Here is a 13,038-nt window from a genome sequence, read left to right as displayed (position 1 = left end):
TGGGTATTCTGTGAGCAGGACTAATAAACAAAGCCAAAGACAACAAATCAACAATAAAAGCAAACAACTAATAACAATCAGTGAACATGGCCTTGGCCTTCCTGGTAGTTGAAATCTGTGAGGAGAAGACTAAAATCAATTCTAAATCATATCAAAGCATAAAACACGACTTGGATCAATGTTAGGAAAAATAGTTCTGTGTCATTGGGAAAACACAGGCATGGGGGATTCTGCAGCTGGTTAACACAAAGCTCCATTACAAACACAGGTTCCCATGTAAACCAGAGCAATTGTGATATAATTTCCATCAGGCCCGCCCTGAATTTTTTTTTGCCCTTAGGCATATAGAATGGGGGAATTTACTTCATAGACATTGCTAGGGTTTAGAAGAGATTGGTGAGGGGAGAAAATTTTTTTCTGCAGTATTTACTGGGTATCTGCTACAGTGGATGCTGCTGTAATACAAGCCACAGAAAGAAATATGAAAACAAAATGTTATTGAGACCATTGAGAAGAGAGTAATGGCTATTTAAATCACATCTTATCGTTTCTAAAAGAGAAGCTAAGATGCTAGCAGAAACCAGCAAACTCTTACAAGATTTCCTTGTCCCAAGCAGACCCATGTATTTTTTTCTACATGATTATAAATTTCAACATGGGTAATATATGTAAATGATTGGCATCACATACCTAATAAAGCATATTGTGGGAAAGCACAACTAGAAGACAGGGTGTTTGTGGTATTGTTGGACAGACACCATGTGAATTTAAAAATTTTATTTGGTGACTAAAAATGCATATGTAGATATGATCAGATTTTGGAAACATTGAGATTAAAAATGTTGAGACTGCATGCACCGAGAAACTATAGCAACACCTAACATTTATGGAATAGTTCTTTGTGTCAAATTTCCTGACTTATATTACATTCATGCTTCATTTTCATTCCTTGTTCAGTGACTCTCCACACTTCTATTGTTGCATCCAAAGAAATTCATGCTGTCCCAAACATGGTTTTGGGAACCACAAAGAGTGCCACGTGGGACTTTCATAGATTGATTTTCCTACAATCAATATCACTTAAAATGAGCTTCTATAGGGGCCCAAGTGACAGGGCATTTCCCTCACATGTGACTGACCCAGGTATCCCTGGTATCCCATATGGTTCCCTGACACTTCCAGGAATGCTCCCTGAGCACAGAGAGCCAGGACTGGTGTGGCAAAAAAAAAAAAAACAAAAAGAAAAAGTGGATTTCTATAGTAAAATATTATATTAAAGCAGAAAAACTCTAGCGTGGATATTAAAATATGCAATACATAAATTTAAAGTATATTAAAGAGTCCAAGAATATCTCCTTACTATATTAGAATTGGAAATAAGAGTGTAATGAGATCTGGAGATCTAGTATACAGCATGGTGGCTATAGGCTGTCTCTGTATCATGGGGGCCAGGGATGGAACTTAAAGTGTATATCTAGCATGGTGTGAGGTCCTGAGTCTGATCTCTAGCATGTCAGTGTTCCAATAGTTATCCATATGTCCCACCTGCCCCAAGGGGTCATGAAACATGAAGGAGAGATTTTTAATTCAGATACCCCTAGCACTCGTGGAAAAGATTCAGTGTAAAAATTGCTTAGCATTGTTCATTATTTATGCAATCCCTCAGAGAAAGAGAGAAAGGACTCTGATTTGTGTGGGGATAGTCATTGTATTTTGTGAAGGACCAGCTTCTTACTTAGATGAACGCTAGGTTAAGCCAACACAGAAATCCTTGGTTGACTGTGTGTGCAAAAGAAAAGCTAGTGAACATGATCTTTCAATTTCCATTCTCTCTTCAGCATGAAATGTGGATTTGATATTTTTCTTCCATTTGAAGTCACTTGTGACATAACACTCATACTCTCCCCCACCTCCAATTGAAAAAAAAAAACACAACACATCTCTATTCTTGTCAATGTGCTTCTCAGCCAGGAAAAATGACATTAGGAAAAACACATTGTACAGGTTATGAAAAGGGCAAAAATGAAAGTCTTAAAGTGAAATAGTCCTCATGAAAAAAATATAGTTATTTCCTATCTCTTTGGTGGTAGAAGTACCACCCGATTTTTGAAAACTTTTATATTTAATTTTACTCCTAGTCACCTTTTAGGATGATTGAAAATACAGATTTTCCACTAAAGTATGGAGAGACATCACCACAAGTTTTTGCTTCTGAGACTGAAGAAATATGCTCTCTCTCTTATTTTTTTTAGAAATTCTTTTCACATACTGAAAAAAGGAAGTTCCCCCTTTTTCCCAGTGTCTTCAAATAAAAAGTACGTTAAAATATTTACAGTTATTTTTCACCTATGATATCTAAGTTGTGTTGACAATGTTTGCAGAATAAGCATGTCTAGGAGGAATTAACCTATAGGCTTCATATTACTTATTGTCTCTAAATAATTAAAGGACACCTCAACAAGAATAAAATATTTACTCCTTTCAAATTGTATTTCCCCTAATATGCAAAAATATAAATTACCTTTTCATAGGACAATTGTAAACTATCTGTTATTTGATATCCCGATGTTTATTAAAATGTAACTCAGTTTCCAAGTTACTCTTAAACATTTAAAAAATACAGATTGGAGATGGGACATAATTTTAATGGTTTGTTTAGTCTGGTAATTATCGTCAACCTTTAATATGGGCTGAATCAGTTTTCTCTGTGATTGGCGCTCTTATCATCTGTTACATTGTTGTTAAGCAGACATGTTGTCATAGGAAATGCTAAGGGCATGTTAGCCTGAGACTCACATTTGGATGTCTGCTCAACAGTTTAGTCATGTAACTGAATTTGATGTTGGTTGGCAGACGATGCTTTTTCATTTGGTTCTTCCCCTTTGGAGATGTTGATGCAATAGGGTAACTGTGGATAGAACTGGACATAGAAATTATCCTAGAAGCTGGACCTTTTATTACAGAAAATCAAGATTTTGTGGTATGAGCTGTCACTTTGAAGGTTTATCTATAGCTTCAGATATCTCTCTGTAAGTTGTCACTCTTCTTGAACTCCCAATACAAAGTTCTAGAGTTCCTATCTGGTGATTCCACTAAAAGAGCCATAAACGCCTACTTTGAGTGAGGTATTCTTTCCAGCTAAAAGTTGTGCAAAAGCACATCAAAACAACTAAAATAATTGAACTCCATCTGTTAAGTAACATTTGTAGAATGAATATTGGAAGTTTAGTGGAGGAATTTGACATAGAGATCCAGTCAAAGGCATTGATTTATGACTGGGAGGAATTTGACATAGAAGGTCTTCGAAGGTAGATAAAAACACTTGGTTTCAGTTCTCTACCAATTTTCTTTCTGTTACTTTTCCAGTTTGGAGGGTTATTATTTAACTGGTCATTTAGCTTTAGCTAGGCAATTCGTTAAATGTGTGTGTGTGTGTGTGTGTGTGTGTGTGTATGGTTATCAAGTTGTTCAGTGATGTACTACATGAAGTCCATGTAATTAAAGTTTGCAATGAAAATCCTGCCACACTGAAAAGTGTTCAGAGAAAGTTCTAAAGTTCAGGAGGGGGTTACATTATCAAACCTCCTTCAAGTATGGAAGGCAGAGGATGTGAGAGTAGTAGAAATGGAAATATAAAAAAAAGATTTACACATAGGAGTAGAATATTCATAAGAGTGGGGCATTAGTTTTATTCCTTCTGTATTTTTAATTAATTTTTTTTTGTATTGTTGTTAAGACCCAGCAGAGACCAAGAATTTCTCTTGGTTATGCACTAAGGACAAAACCTGCTGGTGTGGGGTGTGTGGGAGTTGGAAGAACACATGTGGTGCTGGGATCAAGCATGGGATTGATTGCATACAAGGCCTTACCATCTGTCCTACCATTCAATTTCCCCTTTTTTTTAATTGAATCAAAGAATTGCTGTGTCATGTGTATGCTTGTGATAATGGATCAGAATGGAGGCCATAATTCAGAGGCAGAGGAAAAGGACAGGACTTTCTTTTGAAAATATCACCAATCTGCAAAGGGAGTGACCCTCCAAATCAACTCCTACTCCAGAGATGAGAGGCTCACTTGCCTTTCATATGGGCAAATGGAAATAAAAATTGAGAAATTAAGACTGAGTTCTGAAGGACTGGCAGATTCTACTTTGTGGCATAGGATTGCAGAAAATATATGATAAGACGTTTCTGTAAAATCATACAACATAGGACTGCATCCATAGCACAGGGCATTTGCCTTGCATGTGGCTGACCCAGGTTCCATTCCTCTGCCCCTCTTGGAGGCCTGACAAGCTATCCTGCCCACATGGCAGAGCCTGGCAGGCTACCTGTGGCGTATTTGATATGCCAAAAACAGTAACAACAAGTCTCACAATGGAGATGTTAGTGGTGCCCGTTAGAGCAAATCGATGAACAACAGAACGACAGTGCTACAGTGCTACAGTGCATACGACATGATCCAGGTAACATTTATTGTTTTCTGAGAATTGTCAGGAGGTTGAGAAGCACTAGAAACTTATGTGGCTTTTATTAGATTTATCAATACGGCTAGTGTAAAGAAAACACATGTTAGTATTTGAATTTAGAATCGAACAGCAGAGAAACCATACTTGAGAAGGAATGTTTAAGACTTGGAGAGTGGTTTCATTCTGAGGCAAAAACAATAGGGATAAATTTTATTTAGGATATAACTTCAGAGTTGAGTAATATGTTTAGATACTGCGGTGAGAGAAAAATCAATAAAAATAGAAACAGTCAGAAAATGGAAAGATACCAAGATAAAAGACTGTTAAGACTGTGCTCTAGAAATCGGGTGAAGACTTGCTAAGAAAAAAGATCAAAAACTCTGGAAACCTGTAGAATAAAAACCAAGAGGTCATCGATGTAGCAATAGTAGAGCTGTTATTGGTCACCTTTATAAGCATGGACTTGGTGCACTGTTGGAAATGAAAAGCAAATTATAGGGGTGAAGGGGGAAGGAGGTGGAGAGGAAATAGATGTAATAGGCATAGAAAATTCATTTACTAAATCTGGCTGAGCTCATTGACTGGCAATAAATGACCATGGAGAGAACAGTTGATAGCCAAATGAAGAAGTATACTGTCATTCACTCTTATACACAAACCATGTGTTATAGCCCAGATTGCCCAATTTCAGCCCCTGGCTATGTATTTGGCATTTCCTCTTCTGTAGTACACTCAGCTCCATAAATTACTTTTGACCCTCATCCATATATATATATATATATATATATATATATGTATATATATACATATGTGTGTGTATCACTCATTCTATTTAGGGTCATGTCAGGCACAGAGTTAAGTGTTCAAATATATAATGGATTAGAAAGTTTTCCCTTTTGATGCAGTATGTTGTAAATTCTATTGGTATAAGTTAATTTCAATAGAAAACATTAAAAATAATGACATTTGGGAAAGCACAGAAATTTAGTATCTATCCCACCAATGAGATAACAAAGCTTATGTCATGGAAGTATGAATAAAGTTCCTTTCTAATTTCTGTGGAATTACACTTAAGTAAAACATAAACATAATTTTTGGTTTAATATTTTATACTTAAGTAAAACTTAAAAGTTTTGGACAAATTATTCACTGAATGAAGAAATACAGAGAAAGCAACCTCCACAACCCGCATATTCAGTCCAAAGGAATTAAATTCACATTATGAATTGCAAAGCTGTCTTGAAGATAAAGGCTTGCCAAGATGTAAACATTTTACCTTTATTTTTTTTAAAGAGACATCTAGTACTAAAAATTATAACATTTCAGAAAAAGGAAAAATGAGGGTTTTTTGGTATTTATTATGAAGCAGACTTTTTATAGATTTTCTGTATATCATTTACTTGTTTCTCACAACAACCCTGAAAGAAGTGTAATGTTAGAGTGAATTGAAGGATCAGTAGGTTGAAGTAATAAGGTATCTAAAAACAGGTCCCAAGTAGTTCTTAAAACATCTTATTTAAGCACTGATATTACTATTAAAATGTGTAATCACTGTCTCAAAGTTTACATAAGGAAAGTTAATTTACCTCAGATAATGTTTATTGTAAGCAATCAAAGAGCTTAACAAAATCCAGAAAAGTCAGACTCAGCTGTTTGTGATACAACGTTATGGAAAATATTAGAACTATCAACACTTAAAAGAATAAAAATGTTAATTATGAAGCTATTGCTATTCATTCTCTCATAATATACTTCAACTATTTTATAAATCAATTTTTTCCCACATGTGTTCTTATTCAGTTGTGTGGAACCAAGCGCTGGAAAATCCAGAATCTTTGCTGGACTGTTTTTAATAAGAATCTTCTGGTTTGGAAAATGCCCCGAACTACATATCCTCGACAAGGTTGAACATAACAAAATCTGTTTCTTTCTCTTACAATTGGCCAGCCCTGAGCAGGCAAAAATATCATACGATTGAAAATGGAAAATGGGAGCTCCATCTTATAGCAAGAGTTGATAATGTGGGGGTGGAATGTGGTTTGAGGGTCCCAACTCTGGAACACAGATGTCAAGCAGTTCTGGCCAATTCTGGAAATTTTCAGAGATTTCTGGCTAGCTTGCTGGGCTCTGGACAGCTGGCTTTGGAGAGGTCTTCCTTTGGGTTCTCCCTGGTCCAGAAAACAAGGAGCATAGCCAACTGGCACCTACTTCTGACCAAGTAGGCAGATTTAATCCTCCATTTGGGGAAACCAAGAATTAGAGACACTCATGATTATCAATCCCAGGAGCAAGGAAGAAGTTGAAAAATTAGCTGATGGATTCCAGTCACTAGAGGAAAATTGACAAGTATAAAAGAAAGTTCTGTATCACCAGTATGAAATCATTTACCACTAGACTTGTACATTCACAACTTTGGCAATTTGGTTTCTGTAAAGAGTGAATGGGTTTGGCCAGGGAGACTGTACAGTGGTAAGGTGTTTTAGTTGCATGTGGCTGACATGGGTTCAATCTCCGGTATCCCATGTGGTTCCCGAGCACCATCAGGAGTGATTCCTGAGTGCAGAGCAGAAGGAAGCTCTGAGAATCACCTGGTGTGGCAAAAAAAGGTAAACAGGTTTCAAGTCTGATAGTATAGACATGATAAGAATTGTTTCTTTGCCCAAACTCTACATAAGCATCTCAGAGCTCCATTCTTTTTTTTTTTTTTAATTTTTTTTTTTATTGAATCACCAAGTGGAGGGTTACAAAGTTCTCAGGATTATGTCAGTTATACAATATTCAAACACCCCTCCCTTCACCAGTGCCCATCTTCCATCCTCAACCCCCCCAGTATATCTGCCGCCCCCTCCCACCTCCCTAGTCCCCACCCTTGTACGTGATAAGTTTCACTTCATTTGCGCTTATCTCGATTACATTCCATGTTTCAACACACAACTCACTACCGTTGCTGGGGTTTCCCCCCAAAAAGAAAAAGACAGTCGCGCGTCCTAATGTCATCTTAGTATCAGCAGTATGTAATGGTTCCTTCTTAATGGGTCGGACTTTTGTGGGTGATCCTAACAAGAATAGTAAGTATTTTGTTGAAATATTGAAGGCAATCAAAATGGTAGCCATCTCTCTAGACTGAACTAAGCTATATCCCCACGCCGGCTGAGAAGAAATATCCTTCTTTCTCAGGAAGAAACGTGGCGTGGTGTCAAACATTAAGAACGGATGACTGGTTGAGGAAACTTTGGTACATCTATACAATGGAATACTATGCAGCTGTTAGAAAAAAGGAGGTCAAGAATTTTGTAGTTAAGTGGATGGGCATGAAAAGTTTCATGCTGAGTGAAATGAGTCAGAAAGAGAGAGACAGACATAGAAAGATTGCACTCATCTATGGTATATAGAATAACAGAGTGGGAGACTAACACCCAAGAACTGTAGAAATAAGTACCAGGAGGTTGACTCCATGGCTTCGAGGCTGGCCTCACCTTCCGGGGAAAGGGCAACTCAGAGAAGCGATCACCAACTACATTGTAGTCGAAGGCCATGTGGGGGAAGGGAGTTGCGGGCTGAATGAGGGCTAGAGACTGAGCACAGCGGCCACTCAACACCTTTATTGCAAACCACAACAGCTAATTAGAGAGAGAGAACAGAAGGGAATGCCTTGCCACAGTGGCAGGGTGGGGTGGGGGGGAGATGGGATTGGGGAGGGTGGGAGGGACGCTGGGTTTACGGGTGGTGGAGAATGGGCACTGGTGAAGGGATGGGTTCCCGAACTTTGTATGAGGGAAGTATAAGCACAAAAGTGTATAGATCTGTAACTGTACCCTCACGGTGATTCTCTAAAAATAAATAAATTAAAAAAATATATAGGCTTAAAAATCAAATAAGAGCACATAGAAAATTAACATTGATGGACATCATAAGTAGCCTTTAGGATTCTATCCAATATTCTCCATCTCCTGGCATTCATACCTTTGTATAACCACTCCCACACACTGAATAGCTCTGGGAGAGTGTTGTCTTGTCTATAATAAATAGAAAATGGCAGAAGTGATAGGATGTCTCTCATGTGGTTAGGTCATAAAGAATTGCGGCTTCTACTTTGGATACTATTTTGATTTTCTTGGATCATTCATTCTGGAAGAATAAATGTGCAAGACCTGCCTGAGAGTTTCCTGTTGAGAACTTTAGAGACAAAATAAAAAGAAATCTCTTGAGTCTTCATTCAATAGTGACTAAGTGATCTTGGGACTAGAATCTCCTTTAGGCAAATCCAGATATTACTAAAAATTCCATCAACACCTTGAGTGAAGACTGGAGTGAGAACTAACAGAGTTGTTTGCAGATTATTGACATATAAACTATAAAATAATATGTGTTTTGATTCAAGGCATTTCATTTGAGGTAATTTTTATAGATAATAATTGATAACTAGTACAGTAATCTACCTTTACTCAACTGGTTTATACAAGTTACAGTAAATAGTTCTTTCTTCTAGATATATTATTGCTTTTTCATAGACCTTGAATAAGTAAGGTAAATAAAGAGTATAAGAACTTTTTATCAGAGCAGAAGATCTTAACTGACTGCTAGAGTAGGAAAGGAAGCAAATATTTTAGGCTGTATTTTTCCTGAAAGGTTTCATCTGTTTGGATGTGTGCCATGGATATCCATCTTGAAATAAAATTTAAGTTCATCCACTGGAGTCTAAAAATACTTGAGTCATATCTCACCCACAGTGCAAAATCATTTCCTAAAAGTCACATGACTTTTTTTAATCCACTGTTTAATGCTACCTCTAAATAAAAATTGTATTAGTACTTCTATTCCACTGAGGACGTTAGGCACTGATAGCTACCATTTCTTTGAGGCTTTTTCTTCTTTATTTGATTTTTGTATGCATTATTTATCATTATTTAGCATTAGACCAGCTGGGTTGGCTGTGGTTGAGTCTGTCTTTCTAGGATGTACAGGATATCCTCTGAGTTCTCTTATTTTTACATATTTGGTCATCCTAAGGTAGGAATCCCCTTTGACCTCACCACCATTTAACTATTTAACTGTGTGTTTCTAAACATAAGCTACAGTATATCTGCGAGTCCTTTCCATTCATTGCAAGTTATTGTGCCCAGTTTTCGAGAAGTACTAATTATACTGACGATATTCCCAATGACCCCAGTATTGGGAGAGAGTTTGATTGTATTATTATTATTTTTGTTTTGTTTTGTTTTGGAGCTACACTGAGTTCACTCTTGACTTGAAGCTCAAGGGTCGCCACTGGTGATACACAGGGAATCATTCAGGACCAGGGTTGAACCGGGGAAGCATACTTGCAGAGTATGCATGTCCAGCTCATCGGGCCATCTCCAGAGTCATGGAGAGTATTTTTAAGGCTATTTAAAACTAAGTTTTATTTTCTGCCACCACCTGGGGACAAAGAGTGATTATTGTACATATTGATATAACCCTGTGAAATATGTTAGCCTTAAAGTCAAAGTAATCTTTTAAAAACATTTCTTATTCAGTATTAAAAATAAAAAAATAACAAAAATTCTTACCCTAAATATTTATCTTACTCAGTACTTTGTGGTAACATAGAATTTCTTAGAAAAATGTGATGTTTGTTATTATAAATTTTTCATAGATAAGGAAATGGAATCACAGATGTAATTTCTCCCCAGGTATATAAGTAGTAAGAGATAGATCTGAGGTTTGAACCCAAGACAGCCTGGCTCTAAAACCTGTAGTTTCAGCCTCTCCAAGACAGAAACTCTTAAAGGAAGTTGTTACTCTTGCTAAACTCTATGGAAATAAATAGAAACACAAAATTGGTGTTAATAAACTGTTTGCCTGCTCTTTCAAATCCCTGTGTTTCCTATAAGGTATATCCTTTATTTGGACTGGATCAATAGCGCAGCAGGTAGGGAGTTCGCCTTGCAGGAGGCCAATCTGGGTTTGATTCCTCCGTCTCCCTCAGAGAGCCTGGCAAGCTACTGAGAGTATCCCGCCCCCACAGCAGAGCCTGGCAAGCTACCCGTGGTGTATTTAACATGCCACAAACAATAAAAACAAGTCTCACAATAGCGACGTTACTGGTGCCTACTTGAGCAAATCGATGAGCAACAGGATGACAGTGATACAGTGTTATCCTTAAAATAACCTGTAGTCCTGATCTTAAATTTACAATTATTTTTCTTATATCATGCTCCTTTGAAAAGCAAAATTTCTATTACCATTAAGTCAAACCCTAGATTGAACTTGGAAGATGAATGAGATAAGTTTGAAGGGTTTGTGTATGTTGGTGGACAGATTTGTTGTCTATGTATGCATATGTGTTTTTCTTCACACTGCATTACTCATGGCATTTGTATCATGCCAATCATTCTTATATACTTGTGCATAGATATTTTAACTCTATGGGAGTGAAGACATTTCTAAAAATTCTAAACTGAGAATTTTTTTTATCTTTAACTTGTTATAGCTTGACCATGTAATTTAAATAACCCATTCACCATGTATAATGTTTCCATAAACACAGATGTTTTTAATCAGTTTGTGACCATCAGTTTCACACATTGTGGTTGTAATCTTTCAGGAATAAGAAAAGTCAGGTAAGGCTCTTTGTTTATCTTCTTTGTATTATTCTGTTTCTCAGAGGCTGTAAGTAAGTTAAACTTGGTCTATCAGTAGTTGGTTAGTATTTATTTATTTATTTAGCTTTTTGGGTCACACCCCATGATGCCTAGGGGTCACTCCTGGCTCTGCACTCAGGAGTTACCCCTGGCAGTACTCAGGGTACCATATAGGATGCTGGGAGTGGTCAGGACCCGACGGTGCGGCGGCTGAAAGGTGCCAGGCGGGGGCGGGGGCGTCAGGGCGAGCCCCAAACCGCGGGCAAGGGTCATATAGGATGCTGGGAATCGAATCCAGGTCGGCCACATGCAAGCAAACGCCCTACCTGCTGTGCTATTGCTCCAGCCCGAAGTAGTTGATTAGTCTTAATTGAGAAGTAGTCAGCTAGAAATCTTAGCAGAGGCGATAGAGTTCAAATTAGAGTCCTTGACAAAGAATCTGCAGAGACAATTGGGAGATTTTAAAAGTTAAGCTATCAAATCTTACCTCACATTCCCAACTAGCCCATGATATGTGCATGATATAATAAAAAATAATTACCTGTAATTTGAAGATATTTGATATGCCAAAAACTGTAACAATAACAGGTCTCATTCCCCTGACCCTAAAAGAGTCTCCAATATGTCATCATTGGGAAAGATGAGTAAGGAGAGGCTGCTAAAATCTCAGGGCCAGGACGAATGTTACTTCAGTTACTGGCGCCCGCTCGAGATGACAGTGATGACAGTAATGACAGTGATACAGTGAATTTGAAGATCTAAAATACTGCACTATAATCACAGGTGGAAAAGTTTAACTCTTTAGAAAGATAGATATTGTTAGGTGTTTGTGAATAAATTTATTCAAGAATTATGCCAAAGTTTTTTGAATTTGCACATTGGATTTAGTTTCTATGCCAGTGTGTCCGAATGAATTAAAAATTACCATCACAGTAAGTGGTGTCAGATAGAGAGGAACAGACATAGAATGATGCACTCATTTGTGTAATATAAAATATCATAATATGAGACAAATACCCAAGAACAGTAGACAGGCCCAGGAAGATTGCTCCATGGTTGGAAGCCTCCTTATCAGTTGGGGGAGGGGGTAGCTGGGATAAAGAGGGATCACTAAGTCAGTGATGGTTGGAGGATTGCTCAGGATGGAAGTTGTGTGCTGAAAGTGATAAAGGACCAAACATGACGGCCTCTCATTGTCTGTATTGCAAACCGTAATGCCCATAAGTAGAGAGAGAGTAAGAAGGAAACTGTCTGCCATAGAGGAAGGGGAGGGATGGGGCGTGGGAGGGGGAGGGAATGATACTGGGGACATTGGTGGTGGAAAATGTACACTACTGTAGGGATGGGTGTTCTGTCACTGTATGACTAAAACTCAAACATGAAAGCTTTGTGTATGTTGCTCATGGTGATTTAATAAAAATAAAATTAGCATCACAGAATATTTCTTTTCGCCTTCCACAAAATGCAAGGAATATTTTTCTAAACCATATGGAAAAGACATAGAAATAACATGAGTGGTAGGAAATTGGCTGGAGTTCTCCCCCTTATGATATGACTTTTAGCTAATGTTCTTAGTGACTTAAGAGGCAAAAAATGGAAGGGGTTTCTCTCTCTAAGCCACTACCGACACCTCCTCTACACCTTCTCCTTATATCATAATAATATCCAGTTAGTTCTGATACCTCTAATCTGACTACAGAGTGTGGGGAATTTCCTTGTTCCTCCTAAGAGATAGGAGTAGAAAGAATTCAGATCTTGTTTTGATCATCATTTTCTGCATCATGGATATGTATTGTGGACTGATAGGATGGGAACCTCAAAAGTGCCCCATTAATTTTTCTTAATAAAACATTAAAAGTAAATTTACACTTTGACTGAACAGTTACAAAAAAAGACAGAAAGCATGGATTGAGTTATAAAACAAGTCTCTAGAATGTCTGTAATTGG

Source organism: Sorex araneus, chromosome 2, assembly GCF_027595985.1.
Source record: "Sorex araneus isolate mSorAra2 chromosome 2, mSorAra2.pri, whole genome shotgun sequence".
NCBI classification, from domain to species: Eukaryota; Metazoa; Chordata; class Mammalia; order Eulipotyphla; family Soricidae; genus Sorex; species Sorex araneus.
This window is presented reverse-complemented; position numbering follows the sequence as displayed.